The 24,690-nt window shown below is 37.6% G+C and overlaps 1 pseudogene; it reads left to right on the plus strand.

Annotated features, from left to right (window-relative positions):
• Positions 1–24,311, plus strand: part of LOC114885449 — a 58,613-nt pseudogene extending 34,302 nt beyond the window's left edge.
• Positions 24,312–24,690: the final 379 nt, after the last annotated feature.

The raw sequence follows: 24,690 nt of genomic DNA on the forward strand, positions 1-24,690 counted from the left end.
CCTGACTGGTATGAGGCTTTATGTGCTGGCACTGACACCAAGGATCCTTCCATCTCGGGGCCCCTCCACGGCCCAGATCTTAGCAGTCCTCTGCTATATATGTGATGTAATTAAATTATTGGATACCTTACAAACGAAGACAGGGGAATTCTCAAAGAGAAAGTCCTTTTGATTTCCCTTGGACTGCTTTCTCTGAGCCCATGCCTCGTTTTCTCCCGTGCACATGTTTACCTGATACAGCAGTGCTGTGTGTTCTACACACTTGGAAAAACAAACTCGAAATACTGTACTCCTGCATCAACATCACCTCTTAGCAGAGCAGTGTATGTGTGACCAACCTGGGCTCCAGATGTATCCTAGATGCGCGACTAGAAGCTTTCGTTATTGGACTTTAATTTGGATAACGGCAAAGTGGAGCGTGGTGACAAGATGTGTGCTTAGACAAGGAAGAAAAGCTCCACTGACCCAGTAGGAGATTGTTTGTAAGTGGAATCCTTTGAACTCAAAATTTATAAGAGGCAAGGTGAGTACATGGAGCTGTTTCTCTATTCATTTTACTCTGAAGGAACTGCAGTTGATGGGAAAGTATGATCAACCAGATTCAACTCTATCCACATCTTGTATTTTAAGATCTAAATTTAACTGGTTAATATTTAAATGAATTGGAGCTCTTACACCATAAAGTGTGATGGGCTTTGCTCCCAATTTTACATCTCCTCACCCCTTCAACTTTAGTCCTTTCAGCCTTTCTCTTTCGTATCTTTTGGTTTGTAAGCGTTCTCAGTTTTTAAACTATTTAGGTCTCTCTGGATATAAGGATGAAAATTCATTTTTAAAAAAAGTTTTATTGGACTATAGTTGATTTACAATGTTGTGTTAGTTTCTGCTGTACAGCAAAGTGAATCTGTTATACATATACATAGATCCACTCTTTTTTAGATTCTTTTCCCATATAGGCCATTACAGAGTATTGAGTAGAGTTCCCTGTGCTATACAGTAGGTCCTCATTAGTTATCTATTTTATACATAGTAGTGTGCATATGTCAATCCCAATCTCCCAGTTTATCCCTCCCCCCCTCCCCCCCTGGTAATTGAAAATTCATTTTAATGGAGATATTTGTGTATACTTAAAGACAATTGCTTCTATGTTTAAGAACAATAAGTTAGGAAAATGGGGTTAACAGATACACATTACTATATATAAAATAGACAAACAAAAGGCTTTTACTTTATAGCACAGGGAACTATATTTAATATCTTGTAATAACGTGTAATAGAAAAGAATCTGAAAAAGAGTACATACATATGTGCGTGTAAATGAATCACTTTGCTGTACACTTGAAACTAACACAATATTGTAAATCAACTATACTTCAATAAAATTTAAAAGAAAAAGAAAAAAGAATGTTTATAATAAACTGATTACTAGTTATTACTTTTCTTTTTTCGGTACGCGGGCCTCTCACCGCTGTGGCCTCTCCCGTTGCGGAGCACAGGCTCCGGACGCGCAGGCTCAGCGGCCATGGCTCACGGGCCTAGCCGCTCCGCGGCATGTGGGATCTTCCCGGACCGGGGCACGAACCTGTGTCCCCTGCATCGGCAGGCGGACTCTCAACCACTGCGCCACCAGGGAAGCCCTAGTTATTACATTTTTTAAAAGACATGCACCATTTCTGATTTCTGCTCACACGTGTTGACCAGAATTTACAAGGCCATACTGAACCTCAAAGGAGGCTGGCAACTGTAGTGTAATTTTGTGCCCTGGAAAAAGAAAAAAGAGATTTATGAATGGTTCAGGATCTTTGCCCCCAATCCCTCTCACAGAAACCCGACATCTTTAAATAGCTATCTAAGTTAATCATAATGAGTGTGATGAAAAGTGAAGGATTTGACTGTATGTAATTGAACTTAAAAATTTTTTTCCCAGTTTTATTGAGATATAATTGACATACAGTACGTATAAGGTGAAGTATACAGCATAATGACTTGACTTGTAATTGGACTTTGACACTTTTGAGAATGTCGTTATTAAAACTTGACTAATATAGCTTACTTTTGTCATCAAACCTTAAATTCATAAACCTTGATTTAAGATAGGTTTTGATACTACACTGAAGAAGAAAAGATTGCTATTTTGAGGTCATTAGACGTGAGCTACTTGAACAGAAGAAGAATGAGTCTCCTAGGACAGTTAAAGCAGAGGATATTGTTTACATCAGCGTGGGACAGAATGAACCACTGCCCAAAACTGTTAGAATCCCAATTAGGTATATGTTTCCTCTGGATGGAAACTGGTAACAGAGATAAAGGAGGAGTTAAGCAATTAACTCTATGTTTCTTTCTCTTGACACACCTTCTCTTTTGTGTCAGGTATTAAAAACCTGCTTACCCTGAAATCTTGAATATTGAACATTTTGATGTTTCCCCTTTTTTTCCTGAAGATTTCACATTTCCCACAATTTTGTAGCACTGATAACTACCACTTCTCCCCCAATAATCCCAGTTCTATGCAACTTGTAGAAGGCAGAGTGACACTGAGACGTCATAGTGGGTGGCAGATGACTTTGGTGAACGACTCTTTCTGCTATTAAAATAAAATGACAGGGAGCGTCACAGAGAGGGTTCTTTATTTGAAAAAAACTTGGGGTTGTCATATGATATAAAATACAAATCTAAGGGCTTTTAGCAGTCACTAATCTCACGTGGTATGATTATCACTAGAAGAGAAATGTAACATCCCCCTTCAAGATTCTGTGAAAGATGCATTACGTGAAAGGCAAGACAGTGCTTCCTGGTCTACTGCTTACATGTGTAGAAATTTATTATATGAACTGCAAAGTACAACTCAGACAACTTTTGAGTGCTTATTGAAATTGCCAGGCAAAAATATCTCCCTCCATGCTACATTAGCATTTTTCTGGTTTAGACCAGCTCATCTTTTTGAATTGGGGTGCATGAACCATCACATCCAAAATGTAAGTTTTATATGTATATTTAAATATTTTTCCTTTCGAAATGGAATGATAATTCATATTATACACAATCTATTCTGAAAAAATAAAACCAGTCAGCTTGCAGTCTTTTGTTCCCCTCAGATACCTAAGAACTGTAAGAGCTGAAATCTTAACGTTGAAGGGATCAGGGATGTTTTTAATGGTCAAGGGTGTCCGTTATTCCACTTTAAAAAAGTTCTTAGATCTTATTAATAATTTTATATACCATAATCATTCACCTCGAACGTTTGCTATTATGTCTAAAATATTATTCTCTATTTAATTGTTTTCAACAAGCATTTTTATTGAACATCCACCAGGCAAAAAAGTACCATTTCGAGTGATCTGGAACCTTCTGCTTTCATTTATTAATTATTCCCAAACAGAATGTCTGCTTCAGACATTAGTTTCTGAAATAGAATTGAATCTTAATTAGTTCAAGAGAAACTCTTACTTAAGTGGTCTTAGAGAAAATGCACTCATTTCCCCTCTAATATATCCTCCTGTTGTTTGACTGTGATGAGAATGGTCTCTTAAAAGAGGCCTCAGGTGTTAAACCAACTGTTCAGGCTCATTGTCAGCTGCTGGTTTCTAGAGTATTAATTCAAAATTAGTGAAAATATAAGACTATGTCTACATTGGCCAACCCCATTGCGAAATTGAGCAATTTTCAGCTAAGGGTGCAGCATTCTCTACAATGCCCTTGAGGAAGATTCAGAAGCTCATTCTATTTCCATCTGCTTCCATCATTAGAGAATGCAGTTGATTGATTCATCCTCACTAACAATAAGAACGGATGCTGTTTAACTAAAAGGTGAGTAGTATAGGCATAACCTCTATGCCAAAATTAATAAGCATGCCCTCAGTCAGTTTATATACATATATATATACATAAATATACAACTTCATATATATATAATTTTCTAAAGATAATTTTACTATTTGAAGACTGAAATGACCTTATTTGTATTGGGTCCTTGTTATTATTAGGTGAAAAGTGCAAAAGAAGAATGGGCATCCATGAGCTGGCTGCTGCCTTTTCCTTTAGTTTTCCTTTCAGGAAAGGAATACTGAATACTAATATCACACATTTTCTGCACCACTGATTGAGCGCCTACGATATTACGTTATTAGCAACATTATCGATAATATTATCGGTGGTATTCAGTGTATAAAACTTATGTCTCTACAAATATCAAGAGTTTCTTTTGAGTAAAAATCTGTATATAGTTAAAATTCTTTGTGGAGCCTAGTGCAGTGCTGTATACAGAGTAGGCACTCAGGAAATATTTGTTGGAAGTTAGATTAATCAAAAGCATTATTTTATAAACCATTTATTAAATGCTAAAGGTACAGACTGCTAGTTGCCCCGCCCCCCCCCAGTGTCTATTCACCCCTTCTTTTTTGTAAGAACAGAATCCTTCCTAGCTCCCAACTCCAGTTTTAGCAGGGCACATGGCTGTCTAGCTAGGGACTACATTTCTCAATCTTGCTAGCAGCTAGATAATATGTTCAATGTCTAGGTCATTTCTTTAACAATCAAACTGCTTGTCTTTTACTTCTCTCACATTTTCATGGGTAGTGGTGAGCCTGCTTCACCCATGCGAGATGAGCAACACTTAGAAATGGTAGAAAACAAAGCAGAAGGAATCTAGATGGGGAAAGCTGTGTGTAAGTTCCCGCATCTCTGCACTGTTAAATGTGAGAAAGCTAGAGTCCTATTTTATTTGAGTGATTGTATTCTGTGGTCGCTTTGTTACTGCAGCTTCGCTAGCACTCTAACTCACAAAAATGCAAAATGCTCTTTTCCATAGCTGCCATTCTAGAATCCATGGACCCACTTATTATCCTCCACTAGGACTGTGATAATCTAAGAAAGCAGCTTGGCTTGACTTGTGAGAGCGTCTGTGGCCTACTGAAGAGTGGAGAACATCAAGGATGTGTTAAGGATGCCTGCTCTTGAGTAAATTATGGGCAAAACTTGTCAAGGTTTAAGTCCCTCAGAAGTCAGCATCTCACAGATAATCAGAGTAAGCTACCCTTTGTTGGTTGTGCAATTTGTAACTCTGCCTCAAATAAATTCAACAGGAATGTATTTTAGGCTTTGTAAAAGAACAAAAACTGAAGCTGAAACTAGCCTTGGTTAATTAAAATATCTTCTTTTTCTAAAAGCCTCCAGGTCTTCACCAAAAAAACTGTAAACAAATTGAAGATAGAGATTGTTTCATGTTTCTGCTTACACAGAAATTATATTTCTATACATAGTAAAACAGGAAACTCATCACTGGGGCTCAGTTGAGGTTTGTTGACTTAATTGTTCAGATTTCAGAAGTTCAAGAATATTACAGATTTTCTAGTTCCTACGACTAATAATTAGAATGTTTCACTATAATTTACTAATCTAAATATTATTTTCCCATAATTGGGCATTGTTCTATACTGTTTATAGTACAAAAAGAAATGTTTGGGGGATTTTTCCAAATACAAAAGTTTTAAAGGACTGCTAGAGTTATTTGGGCTTAGAGCTGTCCTTCAGCTGGGATTTCCAGAAATATTTGCTAAAACATTTATCCTGCATTTTAGATCAAGAAAACAGGATTTATTTCTGATCAGTGTTAATGTATTTACAGAAAAGTCTCTGTATAACAACCAGGTCAAGTTTGCTTTTTTGAGCAATTAATTTACATGTTATATTAATAAAATTTTTCTCCATCATACTAAGCTTTCAAGGCAAGAAGAGGTTTCTCATTGGTAAGTTGATTGGTTTCGTCTGGGTAAACAGGAGTTGCTCATGTAGCAATTGTTTGTTTCGGGAAGATCCTCTGTTTTTTGCCTTGTGTTGATCCTCATCATAAAAAAAACAGCCTTGGGGCTTCCCTGGTGGCACAGTGGTTGAGAGTCCGCCTGCCGATGCAGGGGACACGGGTTCGTGCCCCGGTCCGGGAGGATCCCGCATGCCGCGGAGCGGCTGGGCGCGTGAGCCTTGGCCGCTGAAGCCTGCGCGTCCGGAGCCTGTGCTCCGCAACGGGAGAAGCCACAGCAGTGAGAGGCCCGTGTACCGCAAAAAAAAAACACAACAGCCTTGTATAGGTAACTTTTCTGATTTATACTGATACAGACAATGATTAACAGTGTCTAAACACGTCATCTGTTGCTCAGTTTTAAAGAGCTGATTGAATCATTACACATTAAAATATAGTCCTTTGAAGATTTTTGGCCATCCCTTCTAGAAAAAATGGCATCCTTTAAATTGATTGAAAAATAATATCAAAATTCAATAATGGACTCTAAAAAAATTGAATGACTTAAGAGTTGACTATTTTTTCCCAAATTAAAATTATATATTAAGATCCTGAGTTTTTGAGATCATTCTAAGCTTCCCACTTTTTGGAGAGCATTTTTAAACTAAAAACAATTAAGTTTTGAGATCCATTTAATTTTTACTTCTTTTAAGTACCAGCAAAAACATCTGCCATCTGGCATGGAAATTACCTCATATGGCGGGAGGAGAAATGAGATTTATTTAAAAGTTCTTTGTCTTTGATACTTTTTCCTGCTGCATTTTCCACTAGTGTAATTTGAACCTGACTGTATTTAAATAACCATTTATCGCCATAATGGAAGAGCCGACTTAAAAATACATAACTGCTGTCATTCCAGGAGACTGTATTAAGGAAACATAGAATTTGCCATTCTAGATCAGACCATTTGTCTCTCTTGTCTAACACTTGCCTCTGGCAGTGACCAATATTGAGGACATTGGAGAACAGCAGAAATATACAACATGAACACAAACCATTATTTAGGGGAATAATTATTTTCTCAGTTGGTAATCTTACACTATGGGATATTAAAATTGAATCACCCTTACCTGTTTATTTTATTAATATTTTTATCAATCAATAAGCTAATCAGTTTTGTTAAAATTTTTTTAGTGAATGATAATTATCTATGGTATTTCTGTATACAAAATTTTCTTATGCAACTAACACTCAGTTTTTTAATGCTGTGATTTTTACATATGAGGAAAATAGGGAGAAATTTGGGCTGTACAGCAAAAAACAGAAAACCAAACCAAACAAAAAAATCCAAACCTTTAATTTTGGCTTGTAGTTCAAAGTCTAGATAAAAATGTATTTACTACAAAAGTTCAGTTTACAGGTCCAGAAGACAATCTAACACTATCTAATTTGATACTAAATTTACCATTGATGGTAGCAGAATAATCCTGTGCTGAGTGACTAATGGGTGGACCAGAATATAGGCTTACAAATGTGTATCTTCCCTGACAACTCACCAGTGTTGTGGAAAGACTATTACAGAGACAAATTCATCCTTGATACATCTCTGAAGTTATAGGTAGATGCAATGAACAGAATACCTACCAAGTGTAGAGCTCAAATGAACACACACTCACACACACACATGCACACACACACACACACATACCTCTCTAATGCTCCAGTCGTATCAAATTCCTGGTGTTCCCTAAGCCCATCACCTCTGTTCATCCGTTCCTTGCCTCTCCCTAAGCGAATATAAAAGACTTTCCTCTGAGATTATATAAATTATGCACATTCTTCTCTAAGACTACTTTAATCCCTCGAGTAATTCTAAGTGCATAAAATCTGTATACTCTGTCAGCCAACTTCTCACCTGGCCCATAAAAGGTACTTATAAAACAGCTTTTCTCTTACCTCCTTGACAACCAAGAAAAAAATTGAGGGTCAAAATGAATCTGTTAATTAGCAATACTGCCCAAACTATGAATACCACTAACAATGTGACCACCTGTTTTGAACCAGATCTTCTCAATATTTAGAAATCAAGAGTTTTAAATAATTTGGGCAAATACCTGCACAATTGATTACTTACCTGAGCTGAAAAACGGTGAGTCTTAGAGGCTGGAGCTGGTATCTATCACATGACATTTCCACCCTCCAAGGTGCTGATGTGTTAACTGCTAATTTTTTTTTTTTTTTTTTTTTTTTTTGCGGTACGCGGGCCTCTCACTGCTGTGGCCTCTCCCGCTGCGGAGCACAGGCTCCGGACGCGCAGGATCCGCAGCCATGGCTCATGGGCCCAGCCACTCCGCGGCATGTGGGACCCTCCCGGACCGGGGCACGAACCCGTATCCCCTGCATCGGCAGGCGGACTCTCAACCACTGCGCCACCAGGGAACCCCTTCAACTGCTAATTTAATAAACTCTTCCTGAAGTGGCTGGTGTCTTTGGAGATTTTTTTTTTTTAATTTGTTTTTATCCTTATTGGGGCATAGTGAAATCCTACATGGCCATGGATAACTAAAAATAACCAAATGGAGATGCTTAGAGGGTTAATGAGTTTTAAAAATGCTCTTTAAGTAGGTAAGCAGTTGAAAATGGTTTATTTCAATTGGTTTTGTACTGAACTGGCAGCAAATGGAGAGGCCAAAAAAAAAAAAAAAAAAGCCAAAAACAAACTAAAAAAACTCATCCCTTCCTAAAATAAGTGATGGAATGTTTACTTTGAGCCAAGCTCCGATGACATCTGGAAATCCTTGAGTCAGTTCCTTAACTCCTTACATTTTGTAGGTTAGTTTTTCCATGAAGGCAAAAAGAACTTCCTTAGCACAAATGTCTCTTCTAGCTGAAATCAATCCCTGCCTTTTACATGAAGCATGTATAGTCAGAAATAAACCTTGCCAAGATTCCATCCATATTTCTACTAGACAATTTTCAAATCTGTCGGCTAGAAGCTTGACTTTAGTATAAGATAAGGCTTATATATCCCTCTAAATCAGTGGTTCTCAAAGGGAGCAATCTAGTCTCTGCATCCCTCCCTCCCCAGGACATTTGGCAATGTCTAGAGATGTTTTTATTGTCACTCCCATGGGGTTAGTGCTGACATAAAGTGGGTAGAGGCCTAGGATGCTGCTAAACGTCCTACAATGTACAGGGCATTCCACCCACAAAAAGAATTTTCTGGTCCAAAATATCCATCATGCTATGGTTAAGAAACCCTGCTCTAAATGGAGGGCATTAGGAACACAACCAAAGAAAGTTTTGGCATGTCTGACCACACACTCTGGAAGGAGAATTCTATTCACTATACTGTGAATTAAATTAAGCATAAATATATGCAGTTATAAAAGTAATACTTTGGGCTTCTCATACTAATTTTTCATATTCCTCTCTAAGAACTGATGAGAGCCATTTTGTGGATTTCTAGCTAGCTTCTCAGTTTTCCGGCATCGCTGACATTCCTCCTACACCATTCTTGACTGTGTTCTGTGTGTTTTGACTGGTCATGTACTTGCTTCATGGTTTGTGCTGCTATTTGCTATTCGCAAATCATGAAGAATGCAGTGGCCTCAAGTTAATTTTAAGTAGCAATCTTTGTCATCTTATTTCTATAGGGAAATAAGGTGCTCAGCAGCTCTGTGTCTAACCTGAGCATTCTGTGCCATCCCGGACCAGAGTGAGAGATTTGTTCCACAACCTTCCACAGAAAGGATCCCTCCTGAACAAGTTCCAGTTGGAAAGGCATCCTTCACGGACTGTTAACTATAAACACCATGACATTCCTTGAGTAACACCAGTAAACATCTTCTCATCCTTCCCACCCTACTTGTGGCAGCTGCTCAAAATTTGTTTTCTGTTTAACCATTGTATGCCCAATAGCAAGAAGGAAAAATGTCATTAAATTGACAGGACATGCAAAAGTGTCTTTGCAGCTCCAGGTGAAGAACTGTAAGGAAGATTTCTAATTTTAGATTTCCTGAGAGGGGAGTTGCATTACCACCTGCCATCCACCCTGTTATTTCTGAACCAATAGAATACATACTTAAAAGAGTTTGCCCTTGTTGGATTTCATTCAAACTTGTTAAGGCTCTTGGCTATCCACACCAAAATGGACTTTCAAAATTACTTGACCCCAAAGCTGAATACATACCTCTGATATATTCTCCAATGATTAAGCTTGAAAACAAGCATTGTCTTAGGCCAGATGACTGGCTTAATTTTCCATTGTCATTGCTTTTCCCCTCACTGACAAATCAGAAAACTCTATCCCCTTTCCTTGCTGTCCCTACCCCACTGCCAGCTTTATTGCTTGACCATTTCTGAAGACACAACAAATGGTTATCTTCAGATTATTTTTGAATGAGAGCAATAATAATAATAAGACTAAAATCCAAATTCAGAGAAGACACGTGTTTGATTCAGAAGCCCGTGTGCTTGTGCATGATGTGAAAGGTGTACTGAGAAGATATTAATTGCATTTTCTCCTTTCATTTTACATGAAAGCTGTCGTTATTGGGATAAGAATAAAATGAATATAAGTATGATAAATGATAAGTGCACATGGTAGTCAATATACTACTTGGAGAGAGCGTGCTAATCAACCCGGGCAGTGGGCTAATGCACCCTGTGAGCAAGCACCTGGGCGAGATTCTAAATTTGTAACTCAGGGAAGCTTGGCATTTAACTTGAGCTGCTTTGGGCTTAAGGTGAAACAAAGGGTACAATCATGATCCATTTATGGATTACAGTAGCAAATGTCTCAGAAGGTGCCTTTGCAAGACCGTGGAAAACGCAAAACCAATGCTATCTCCCTAACAAGGCTTAGCATATACATGAATTGTTCAATGAATGTTAAAGAATGTTCATAAAAATGGGTGAGAGACTCCCACACCTATTTTTTTTAATGAACAGTGAAAAGGAAGAGAATCAATGAGTTCTCAGTTTGAAAGCTTTGCCTTTTGTAATAAAACTGATGAACATAATTTTAAAAATGCAAGTGCCGAAGTTTCTAAGCTATTGGGGATCTGCCATCTTTTAAAACACACTTTTTAAACTTGATTCTTAATTATTCATAGATAAATGAATCCCAGTACTTTTGATGATCTCAGTTTCTCTTACATAACTTCAGTTTTAATGGCAATACCATTTCTGTTTTCCTATTCCAGTTAGCCAAGAAGCTGGAAAAGTAGGAAGTTTATGGTTCTGTGACTCCTACTAAAAAGCATTTTTTATGCTTCTAAGAGGAGTAGAATAGACAGCAATTGAACTAAATAGAAATATGGCTTGCTAGATTGGGTTTATGTTGGTTAAGAATTGATTTTGGAAATAGCAATTCTATTGCTGATTTGGGGGATGAATAGTAATTCTTATTAACGTCAGTCACCTTGGCTCTTCCTTCTGGTATTTCAGGAGTACCTCTGTTGAACTCCCTTTCCTGGGGGCTGATGAATTAATTAGTATTTACCAAGCATCTACTATGTGTTTGATTCCTTTTTAGGTACATAGAGAGCCACAGATCAAATGGTACAGTAAAACAGAAAACCCATAACCACCTGGAAAACTCTAATTCCTGTCTGACAGTTCAGAAGAGTCGAAGATGTTGGAAAAGGGAGGAAAAAATGATCATGGCCAGAAAGACGAAGCAGATGCCTCAACTGCCATCTTACAATCTACCACCACATGCCTCAACTCTTGTATCCCTGCTCCAAATCCAGTGAGGACTTGGTAATATACAAGCAGCTGGTGGAGAATAACCAAAAGAGTGGAAAGGGGGATAACCCCAGGGAATGGAGCTAGAGACTAAGTAGTGGTGTGTTGTGGTGAGGGCACAACTAAAAAGACTCCTCACGTCTTTAACCATCATAACCTAGTTGACAGACATTGCAGGATGGGCAGGGAGCCAGCAGCGGTTGTGAGGTAGTTGCCAGCTTTATTTACCATCAACTGAATTGGTATTGTGCTCTGTGATTTAAACATATTAACATAAGTGTATAATAATAGCTGTTCTATATTTCAACTATTCCATAAATATTCAGAAAGGATAATACATCAACACTGTCTATACAACAACCTTCTCTCAGCAAGCATTTACACTCATTGTCTACTGTATTTCTGGCCCTATGTAGGGACTGAGTAAACAGAAATGACTAAGACATGGTCCCTGTCCTCAAAGAAGACAACCTAATGGTGTACTTTCTTCTGAAATATGCTGATATTGTTACCATACCAGAATCATGGTTATGGTTGGTTAAACACATTGGTTGAATGTAGTCATTTTTTTGGTTGAACCAACAGAAGTTGAGCCTCTTTAGTCAGAGGATAAGTTTTAGATGAGGCGGGACCTGAGGGAAGCATTTGAATACATCAAAGGGAGAAAGGGCATTCCACGTGGATGGAAATATGGAAGGGAGAAAGAATCTAGTTTTTAGAAGACAGCATGGCATCTGCCTGACAAGCAGTCAAGGTCATTCTCTGAAATCAAGTGGGAGAAAAGGGGATTTCTGCATTGCTTAATGTGTAAATAAAGTCTTTGGAAAGAGATCTGGCCGCTGAAACCAGGAGATCTGGATTTAGTTTTGTAATCTTAAGCCAACCAGTCTTAATCTAGCAAGTATTAATTCTCTAATTCATAGAATGAGGGCAAAAACACATATTTGTCTATGCATCTATTTGTCTAATGCATATCTTTGTCACAGAAGGGTTTCTAGACTGAATAAGAACATAAAGCAAATTGCTTTAAGCTCTTGGAAGAAAGATGCTCTTCAAATCTAGGGAATTATATTAAGATTTTATATTCATTCACTTCTATATGTGGTTTTGCTAAAAGAGAAAGATTAGTTTGAAGTTTATCCTGCTGTTTTGGTAAAATCGGTAAAAATATCTTCCTGATATTTTTCTGAGCATAAGGTAAAACTTATTGTCCTCAGCTAAGTAGATTACCAGCTATTTTCTTTGAACACCCAGAGCTCACAAGTAGCATCTGTCTTATTCATATATAACTTAAAAAATAACATGTAAACTTTTAAATTTAAAGATAAGTTAAATGCATGAAACCATTTTTAGTTCCAAATTTGTTTTTTCCTTTCTGTGTAGTATAAACTGAATCATTCTTAATGTTAATTTTAGCAGCTTCCCAAAAGGTTAATACAAACAAGTGTCTTCCAAGTATATATTTTAGTTGTCTTGTTTTGTTTTGTTGCAAACCTACTAACTTACTTCTCTACTACTCAACTGCATTTGAACAATCATAGACACTTCTTCATTCTTTTCTACAGCTAACTAATGCTCAACTGTCAACTGCCTCTTAAAATCTAAGGAAGATTGGATTCAATCTTTATTTAATGTTTAGTGGAAAGTCCAGTGCAAGAAGGAATGTCCTATTTGAGATTTTTGCCTCTTTCAAAGTAGGTCAGCTTATGAGTCATTTTGGTACCCTGTTCAAGCTGCCCCTCTTCCATCATATTGTCCTAGAGATGGAACTCATTTTGCTTACCTGCTGTCATAGATAAACTTCTCACAAAAGACTTTTTGGTGTTAGCCAAGTTTAATGGTACTTGGGGAAATGGACAGGATCAGCAACGCAGCATTGTAAACATATAAATTTCATATTAAATATCCCAGTTCTTTAAAAAATGTTCATTTGTAAGGGTTTTCTGAAAATCAGTCTTTAGCCTTCTGTGTTTTTGGGGTTTACTTCTCCTCTTATTCTCTTAAAAACGCAACATTAAAAAAAATTAAAACAAATCTTCTCATTTTTATAAAGCAGAACTGAATTCCCAGTCCAGTTAGATACTACAAATAGAAGAAACTTACAAAGAAACACCTAAAAATCTGATTTCTAAGTAGTCACAAAACCTTTTTATAAGGTTGTTTTGTTTTTCCTGACAGGGAAGCAAATAATAAACCAACAATAGAAAAACAAATAACCAAGAGAAAAAAAGAGAATGCAATCTAGAAAATCAATAAATAGAACAACGGTGACAATAATAAACTCTACTCACCCAACAAATATCTATTTTGAGGATCTACTATACATTAGGTATCTCATTTTACTCTGGAAACAAGGTGATTAAGATGATGCTCTAGTCTCCATGAACTCCCAGTCAGCCACAGAGATTGAAATAGCAATCATGTAATGGCAGCAAGTTTAAATTCATGGAAGCTTAATTTCAAAAATAAGAGCCAATCAGGCTCCCTGACTTCAGACTATACTACAAAGCTACAGTAATCAAAACAGTATGGTACTTTGGGATTGACATGTACACACTGCTATATTTAAAATGGCTAACTAACAAGGACCTAATGTACAGCACAGGAAACTCTGCTCAATATTATGTAACAACCTAAATGGGAAAAGAATTTGAAAAAGAATAGTTACAGGTATATGTATAACTGAATCACTTTGCTGTACAACTGAAACTAATATAACATTGTTAATCAACTATACTCCAATATAAAACAAAAAGTTAAAAAAAGAAAACCAGTATGGTACTGGCACAAAAACAGATGCAGAGATCAATGGAACAGAATAGAGAGCCCAGAAATAAACCCATGCACATATGGTCCATTAAGCTATGACAGAAGAGGCAAAATATAAAATGGGGAAAAGACAGTGTCCTCAATAAGCAGTGCTGGGAAAACTGGACAGCTACATGTAAAAGAATGAAATTAGAACATTTTCTCACTTTATATATAAAAAGAGACTAAAAATGGATTAAAGACCTAAATCAAAGACCAAAAACTATAAAACTCTTAAAAGAAAACATAGCCAGAACACTCTCTGACTTAAGTCTTAGCAATATTTTTTTGGATCTGTCTCCTCAGGCAAAGAAAACAAAAGCAAAAATAATCAAATGGGCCCTAATTAAACTTGAAAGCATTTGTACATTAAAAGAGACCATTGACAAAATGAAAAGACAGCCTTCTGAATGGGAGAAAATATTTGCAAATGGTATGTCCAAAAAGGGGTTAATACCCCAAATACATAAACAGCTCATACAACTCAGTTTCAAAAAACAAACAACTTGATTTAAAAACAGGCAGAAGACCTGAATAAAAATCTTGCAAAAGAAGACATATAGACGGCCAACAGGCTCATGAAAAGATGCTCAACATTGCTAATCATCAGAGAAATTCAAATCAAAACCACAATGAGATATCACCTCACACCTGTCAGAATGACATTGGACTATTATTGCAACAAAATAATAAGCATAAAAGATAAAATGCAACTAATGTAGCAAAAGTCATGTATTTTGAGGAAAATGTGTAGTCCCAAATACTTATATTAGTAAAGATGAAAACCTAAAATTATTGTGCAAAGTTTTCAACTCAAGAAATTAGAAAAACTAGGGCTTCCCTGGTGGCGCAGTGGTTGAGAGTCTGCCTGCCGATGCAGCGGACGCAAGTTTGTGCCCCCGTCCGGGAGGATCCCACATGCCGCGGAGTGGCTGGGCCCGTGAGCCATGGCCGCTGAGCCTGTGCGTCCGGAGCCTGTGCTCCGCAACGGGAGAGGCCACAACAGTGAGAGGCCCAAAAAAGAAATTAGAAAAAGTATCATCAAACTAAATCCAAAGAAAGTAGAAGAAAAGGAATAATGAAGTAAGAGCAAACATCTCCCTCTCATTCCCTTCTTTCTCTTTTGCTTCCTCCACACCAGTCACACAAGGATTCTGCTGAACCTCAGAAACACAAAACATTGCTCTCACACCAGGAGCATGCTGACACTTCCACATACAATGCTTTTCTGAGAGAAACATGGTTCATTTCCTGCTCTTATTCATGTCTTTCCCCAATGTGATCTTCTCTATGAGGCCTTTCTCGACTCCCTTTTACAAAATTACACCTCTATTCTCATTCTTCTTAACTCCTCTACTCTGATATATTTTTCTCCATTGAGTATATCCCATTTAACACAGAATATACCTTACATGTTTGTGTCATTTACATTAGAATGGCATATTTGATCACATGAGGGCTTTTTTTTTCTTTGTCTTTTTTCAAAGAAGATGTTGGGGGTAGGAGTTTATTAATTAATTTATTTATTTTTGACTGTGCTGGGTCTTCGCTTCTGTGCGAGGGCTTTCTCTAGTTGTGGCGAGTGGGGGCCACTCTTCATCGCGGTGCGCAGGCCTCTCACTGTCGCGGCCTCTCTTGTTGCCGAGCACAGGCTCCAGACGCGCAGGCTCAGTAGCTGTGGCTCACAGGCCTAGTTGCTCCACGGCATGTGGGATCCTCCCAGACCAGGGCTCGAACCCGTGTCCCTTGCATTAGCAGGCAGATTCTCAACCACTGCGCCACCAGGGAAGCCCTACATGAGGGATTTTTAAACTATTTTTTCCCAGTACCTAGAAGAATGCTTAGCCAATAGTTGGAACTCAGTCAACATTTGTTAGGTAAATGAAATCAGTGAATGTAAAAACAAGCTACAGTAATAGAAAAACAAAGTTAAAAATCTGCTTCTTTGAAAAACATAAAATAAATAATTGGCAAATTAATTTTCTTAAAAGGAGAAATTTAAAAAGTAATGTGAAGGGCTTCCCTGGTGGCGCAGTGGTTGAGAGTCCGCCTGCCGATGCAGGGGACGCGGGTTCGTGCCCCGGTCCGGGAGGATCCCACATGCCGCGGAGCGGCTGGGCCCGTGGACCATGGCCGCTGAGCCTGTGCGTCTGGAGCCTGTGCTCCGCAGTGGGAGAGGCCACAGCAGTGAGAGGCCCGCGTACCAAAGAAAAAAAAAAAAAGTAATGTGAATAGTATGAAAATTTTGTCCTAAGAAATTTGATAAACTCAATGAAGTAAATTCCTTTTAAAAAAGCTATTTAGAAAAAGTGATTTAAGAAAAACAGAAAACCTAAGAGGTAAGGGTCAACTTGTCCAAGACTCATTTCCTACGGCCTGGCTTTCCCAGAAAAGGAGTCTGGTCTCAAGGAAAATTCCATGAAAACTGGTCAGAGCCTTGTGCTTAATATAATCAGTTCTGGAAGAATGCTGACAGAGTAGATCGGGATGCTGGTTCATCATATCATGTAGCTGAATCACAAGTTTTGGAATTCCGACCAGGGAAAAAGTTGGTGCTCCCCAATCTTTAAAAGCTAAGGTGGTCATAAAGTACAGGGCACAAAGGTTCCGCTTGATCACACTGCTGTAATTTCAGGGCTTGAATGCCAGCTCTTGATCACATCTCTTCCAGACCATGAATGTTGAAGAAGCTACCATATCTTTTTGCTGTTATAGACTCTTCTGTGCTTTCACCAAGGAGGCTGGTTCTTCCCTAATCATGCAACTTAAAAACTTTGAAGCCTAGGGACCAGGGTTTCTCGTATGGAAATTTGATGTATAGCCTTGCAAGATCCTGTATACTGCTCCAGACTACATAGAACAATGGTGGAAACTCAGGTTAGCTACTGTGAAGTCTCCCCAGGAAAAGCTGTTCCAGGAGACCAGTGTGTGAGGTCTGGATATTCACCTTCAGTTGAGCATGTAAACCAGAACAGGTTTTTCAATAAAAGAAATCAGATTTTTTTTTACAAAAAAGCAATAAACCCAGATAATTTTATAGTTGAATTCTACCAAATATTCAAGGAAAAAATAATTTCAATCTTTCATATACTCTTCCAGAGAAGAGAAAAGGAGGAGAGACTTTCCAACTAACTTTTATCAGATTAGCATATTTTGATATCAAAACTAGATAAAAACAATACAGTCAATGATGGCCTATCTCGCTGAAGCACAGAGATGCAACAGGTAATTATAGATATGATGAAGGGGCTAAAGAGGAGACAGGAAGAAAAGAGTAAGTGTATTAACATCATCTTAATATAGCCGAGACACCACTGGAGTCATACCATCTGTAATTGCTGGAACAAGTACTAGAGGTTTAAATATATTATTTACAGTTACAATGGGAATGATGGAAGCATTTAACTAATAATTTTTAAATTGCCTGGAGAATGGGCTAAAGAGAAATGAAAGAATGTGACTTACATTCCCACCTTCAGTACCAGGAAGTTGAAAATATATTTTATTGCTAATGAATTAAGAAATGAGAAATTGAACAATTTATTTAGCAATATCACAGTAACCAACAGAATTTAAAAGAATGAGGGGAGTGGCTCTAAGAGAGTATGAAGTTGAACATCTCCTGTAATGTGAGCTTTAACCAAAATCTCTTTACAATTATTTATATGTTTTGCTTTTAATTGCTATGTTGGTGGTTCAAGCCCAGTTAGGGGCATAGTTATTTTGAAAGACAACATACTGCAGCAGAAAAAGGAGATCTGACTTACGGTCTTTCTTTCAAAACCAACCAGATGTTTAGTATTTGACATATCACCTGATCCCAATTACCTTATGTGCAAAATGGAACTGAAAATACATCACAGCTTGTTGACTGGGAGCTGGAAGTAAATGATCACAGTACTTAATAATCCTAAGTACTGTAATTAATTGTTTTAAGTTAGCCCACAAGCAGATGGCTGAGACATAGAGGAACGTTATGGTAGAATGAGAACAGATCTGGTAGACAAGACCTGTATTCTTGTTCTAATTCTACTGCTAGTTTCTTTGGCGATTCTCAGTAGTCACTTGTCCTTTCCAGGTCTCGTTTTGCCTTTCATTGTCCATTTTTCTCTCTTCAGTAATGAGGAGGTAGGAGAACATGCCCCTTACCTCCTGTTAGTTGGAAGAGGCATTGCTTCTAAACTGGAAAATTTAAGTATTTTACATTTTGCTTTTCAGATGCAACTGTAGGTTGGGCTACTTCCATCACAAATCATATCACCAAATTTAACATTTCTTATAGATGGAATTATATGTAGTCATATTCTGCCTAATGAATGTGTCTCTTTGGTCCTTGCACACCTGTATTTTGTACAGATTCTTTCATGAAATAAATGATCAGTAACTTTTTCTTCTTGACAATGACCTTTTTCCGGTCTTTAATATTTTGAAAGCCACAGTGTTTCAATAGTCATTTTCCATGAGGCACTCATTAGTTTATGAGGTCAAGTTTGAGTTTAGAATATCAAGGTAGTACCAATTATCCTTTATCTATATCAATGGAATTTTGTGTTGTTTGATTGGTCTAATTCTCTCATTCTTATTATTTAAAGTATGTAGTATACAAATTACATTTGATAATATGTATTAAAAGTATAAATACCAATGTTGCTGTGATTTTAAATGTCATCCTTCAGTGCTCCTATGAAAAAATTCAACGATCGGTAGGATGCTGGATTCATATTAGATTTCTCACCTAATATTTATAGTATTTGCTTTCTTTTTTAAATTAAAAAATTATTTATTTTTAATTGAAGTATAGTTGATTTACAATGTTGTGTTAATTTCTGCTGTACAGCAAAGTGATTCTGTTTCTATATATATTCTTTTTTATATTCTATAATATTTGGTTTCTTATTAGGCAAATAAATAGGTAATCAATTTTTAAAAACTTGCTCCTGAATAGTCATTCTGTGAGTGTCTGACATTACTTAGGGTAGCATTAATGTCACCATATTTTCCTGCATCTGGGGAGTACTGTCACAGTGCTTGATTATTTCACCTAACAGGCTCTTGGAAGGATGGACCCTGATGTGACAGCTTGTAGCTATACATTAGTATGGGTTGTGTTAGAGCCAATTGCTGTCTGACCTCTCCTCCCAGTAGAGGCAGTGTAGTGCCATCTGTACATCTTTAGTCACATTAAATCATGTCATTTAAAGAGCCTCTGAATGTGAACGAATTTACCTTATGCTTAGGAGAGAAATCAGTCGAACTGTTGAGCTACAAGTCTGTGTTCATCTGCGTCACTAATTTTCATATTGTTTGAATTCTTTCTTCTCTGGACTGGTAAGAACACCGTCAGAGACTGTTTAAAATTTGCTACTGTCATAATTAGAACATTACTAAAGATTAAAAAATTGCCATTAAGGTAATTTAAACTCTATATTTACATGTAGGTTCCAGGGCTAGGGTCAAGACTGTCTTTCCAAACTAGATATGGACGTTTGCAGGCATCATCCTGCCAAGGAGCTGCCATGCCAAAGCATACTCACATGAAGGGCTGAGGAATTTTATGGACACGAATCCCTCTAAAAGAAAGAGGATTCCATGCTATCCTCTTTCTTTTAGAGTGATTTGTGTAGTGAGGTGGATATACCTAGAGTCTGTCATACAGAGTGAAGTAAGTCAGAAAGAGAAAAACAAGTACTGTATGCTAACACATATATATGGAATCTAAGAGAAAAAAAAAAAAGGTCATGAAGAACCTAGGGGTAAGACGGGAATAAAGACACAGACCTACTAGAGAATGGACTTGAGGATATGGGGAGGGGGAAGGGTAAGCTGTGACAAAGTGAGAGAGGGGCATGGACATATATACACTACCAAACATAAAATAGATAGCTAGTGGGAAGCAGCCGCATAGCACAGGGAGATCAGCTAGGTGGTTTGTGACCACCTAGAGGCGTGGGATAGGGAGGGTGGGAGGGAGGGAGATGCAAGAGGGAAGAGATATAGGGATATATGTATATGTATAACTGATTCATTTTGTTATAAAGCAGAAACTAACACACCATTGTAAAGCAATTATACTCCAATAAAGATGTTAAAAATAAATAAATAAATAAATAGGATTGAAATGACCAAGCCTATTGAAGGAACTTCTTCTGGACACATGGCCATGCACATGGCCTAGACCTGCACAATCACAATTCACCCTAGGCTCAGTCATTTTTTCCCCCCCAGAAATAGGCATGTGAATAAGCTAAGACCAAACAGAGCCTTCCCCAGAACTTTCCTTACAGAGAATTGGGTAAGACTGTCTCTTTGCGATGAATTTGCTTATCTTGTATACCATGATTATGGGTGTGCCAGAGACCACTTAATGCTTACACAGAGTGAATCTGACTAATAATTGGAGAGTTAGAGCTCTCATTACAGTATTTAAGTTCCTCCCTTTGGGCCACCCAGACCTGAAGCAGCAATAGGACTCCTGGACCACTGGACTTAAAAATCACATGAGCTTTTTTTGTTTTTTATTTACTTGTTCAAGTCAGTGATCCCTGGAGCAGCAGCATTAACTTCATCTGAGAACTTGTTAGAAATGCTCATTTCTGAATCAGAACATTTGGGGGTAGGCCCAAAGGTTTAACAGGCCCTCCAGGTAACTCTGATAGAGTAAAAGTTGGGAAACTGGTTTAAAATGTGTTTTTAACTTCATTTTTTTAAAAATTGAAGCATAGTTGACTTACAATATTGTGTTGGTTTAAATTATTTTGAATTTAGCTTCTGGCCATCTTCAGTTGGTGAAGTCCTGATATAGCAATGACAAATAAGAAATTTTATAAAACGGATTAGAAGAATTTTGGTTTAAAAACTCTTCTCACTTGGCCATGGCAGAGACCAAAGTTTTGAATAGGGATATTGTCAGGAAATTCCTAGAACCTCTTGTCTCAGGTTAGCTTTGTACCCACTTAGCCTCAAGTAGTCACAGGCCATTTGAAGACAAACATTGAAGAATCTGTTCCATCTCGAACTTCAGATCATGAGAATTTTCAAACTCTGGGGGATACAGACAGGAGTCGTCTCTGAAACTTTATGTCAGCTTGAGCACACTCTATTTAAGCTAAAAGAACTGCTTAATTTTAGCTTCAATATCTAGGTTTAGAAGGGAACCTTTATAGATTGTCTCAAGGGGGGATTTAGTTCCTCGATCTAAATATCTCTGCCTTTGATCCAAATCATTCCAATTCACTTTAACATAAGAGGGTGCCTGTTGTTTTCAACTGGCTTAGTGCTGGATACTGTGTGTCATCAATATAAAAATATAGTCAGAAATCTCTTGTGAGTTAATGGTATCATAGCAGTATGCTCTCTGATTAACAATAAAGAATATAAAAATGCATGCTTTTAAGAAATATTGTATTACTCACAAAAAAAGAAGCTTGTCCTTTACACACTTATGAATGCAGAATATGTCATGTGGAAAGCACAGGATTTCCTTTATTGTTATTTTTTAATATTAGATGTCTCTGCAATGCATGTTGATGGTCTGGCAGATTCAATTTTCATGATACCTTCTTTTGAGAGGATATCTGATTTGAAGCATAATATCTACAAAAATAATATCTCACTGTGCACTTTGTATTTAAACAAGTTTAAACAAGATAACAGCAATTACTTACTAATTTTAAGAGCTGGACTATGAAAACAGAAAGAGGCTAATCTATAAAATTCTTTGCAAGGAAATGGACAAAATTGCAAAAATATTTAATTAATGTTTAATTGTAATTAGAGGTTATATTATATGATATCACCTTTACAGGTTATGGATCTATCATCTCTACCACTCAGAGACCTTACAGGGGAGGTGGCTTTGATGGCTATTAATATAAGCCAGTTTCCCATTAGAAGCATTTACTAGTATATTACATAGAGTCTCCTTTTCTAGACATCCAAGTATGTTCTAAAATTCCATTGGCACATGTCAATATTTTAAAGAAACCTGTGTCTGGAATTTACAGTGTAGTTGAAAATTATCGTCAAACAGAAGCCAGACTGCCTTTGGTCCTTATTTACTGGCTTCTAATTCACTAAAATAGAATTCATTTGTTCCATAGGCAAGTCATAACAATTCTTACTTTTTCTATATTTATATGACCTTTTTGACCAGGGAAACAAAACAACAACAAACAAGCATTAACTTTGAGATAAAACAAACATTTGTTAAAATTCTGATTGTACCAAATACTTACTAGCTGTATGGTGTTGGGAAATATACTTGTCTAAGGCTTTGTTTCCTTAATGTAAAAAATGATGGCCACTCTTTCTCAGGTAGATTGCTTATCTCTGCTTTGCTCAGTTCTTCTTCTAGGGTTTTACCTTGTTCCTTCATCTGGAACACATTCCTCTGCTGCCTCATTTTGTCTAAGTTGCTATTGGTAATTTTTTTTAAACAGGAAGAATTTAAAAGTTTTATTTATTTATTGTTTTTACAACATGGATTTTATTTTTTTTAATTTTTATTGGAATATTGTTGATTTACAGTGTTGTGTTAATTTCGTCTGTACAGCAAAGTGAATCAGTTATACATATACATATATCCACTCTTTTTTAGATTCTTTTCCCATATAGGTCATTACAGAGTATTGAGAACAGTTCCCTGTACTATGCAGTAGGTCCTTATTAGTTATCTATTTTATATATAGTAGTGTGAATATGTCAATCCCAATGTCCCAATTTATGTCCCTCCCTTCCCCCTTGGTAACCATAAGTTTGTTTTCTACATCTGTGACTCTATTTCTGTTTTGTAAATAAGTTCATTTGTACCATTTTTTTAGAGTCCATGTATAAGTGATATTTGTCTCTCTGTCTGACTTACTTCACTCAGTATGACAATCTCTAGGTCCGTCCATGTTGCTGCAAATGGCATTAGTTCATTCTTCACTACTGGTATTTTTATGTATGTAGTAGGTTAGTTACATGTCTCGAACTTGGAGAAGTGCCCTCTGTGTCCCTGCAGTGCACTTCCCTCTCATCACCCAAGCTATACATTCCAGAGATTTCCCCTAGGAGGGCTGCGTGAGTCCTTCTGTTGTGGCAGGCTAACTGGTAGGCTGATTGGCCCCTGGTCTGGTTGGTTGCCAGGTGACTTCATATTTGTCAGAATGGCTATCATCAAAAAGGGCTTCCCTGGTGGCGCAGTGGTTGAGAGTCTGCCTGCCGATGCAGGGGACACAGGTTCGTGACCCGGTCCGGGAAGATCCCACATGCCGCGGAGCGGCTGGGCCCATGAGCCATGGCCACTGAGCCTGCGCGTCCGGAGCCTGTGCTCCACAGCGGGAGAGGCCGCCAACAGTGAGAGGCCAGTGTACAGCGAAAAACAAACAAACAAACAAAACAAACAAACAAACAAAAAAACTATGTTGAATAAGAGTAGCGAGAGTCATCATCCTTGTCTTGTCCCCGATCTTAGAGGAAATGCTTTCAGCTTTTCACTGTTAAGTATGATGTTAGCTGTGGGTTTGTCATATATGACCTTTATTATGTTGAGGTAGGTTCCCTCTATGCCCACTTTCTGGAGAGTTTTTATCATAAATGATGTTGAATTTTGTCAAAAGCACTTTTTCTGTATCTATTGAGATGATCATATAGTTTTTATTCGTTAAAATAACAACATCAACAACAACACTGATAAAACCTCAGAGATCTCTGATCTTGGACCTAATTTATGGCTACAAGGCTAAATGCACCAAGAAGGTTGCAATTGTCCGTAAATACAGGACCTGTTATGGTGTCTCCCTCAGGAAAATGGTGAAGAAAATTGAAATGAGCCAGCACACCAAGTACGCTTGCTCCTTCTGTCACAAAACCAAGAGGGAGAGCTAGCTGTGGGTGTCTGGCACTGTGGTTCCTGCATGAAAATGGTAGCCGGTGGTACTGACCCTACAATACCACTTCTGCAGTCACAGAAAAGTCCATCATCAGAAGACAGAAGGAATGGAAAGATCAGAAGCTCCACCATGGGAAACACTGCTAGCCTGTAATAAATGCATTCATTTATGTAACCCCCCCAATAAATATCCTCAGAGATTTCTAAAGTTTAGTGACCGCTAAAAGAGAAAGAAATAGATTATAGAAAGGAACTAACCTGGGAGCTGTTATCTAAGAATAACCTTTGTTTTCTTAGAAGAAAAAAAAATCCATCTTATGCCAGGAAGGAAAAGGTGAGATCCAAGGAATCTGCATTCCTTGAAAGATTTCTGAGTGATTCTGAATTAAATGGTTGGCACTTTAGAAAGTTGCTCTAAAGGGCTAGTCTTGAAATCAGAGCCCATCATTCACAGGCTTTTTCCTTTCTGCCCCAAAATAGGAAACAGAAGCTGATAGTCACCAAGAGAAACAGAAAACTCATAGAG

This window comes from Monodon monoceros, unplaced genomic scaffold (assembly GCF_005190385.1).
Source record: "Monodon monoceros isolate NGI ecotype Baffin Bay Population unplaced genomic scaffold, NGI_Narwhal_1 Super_Scaffold_6, whole genome shotgun sequence".
Classification (NCBI taxonomy): domain Eukaryota; kingdom Metazoa; phylum Chordata; class Mammalia; order Artiodactyla; family Monodontidae; genus Monodon; species Monodon monoceros.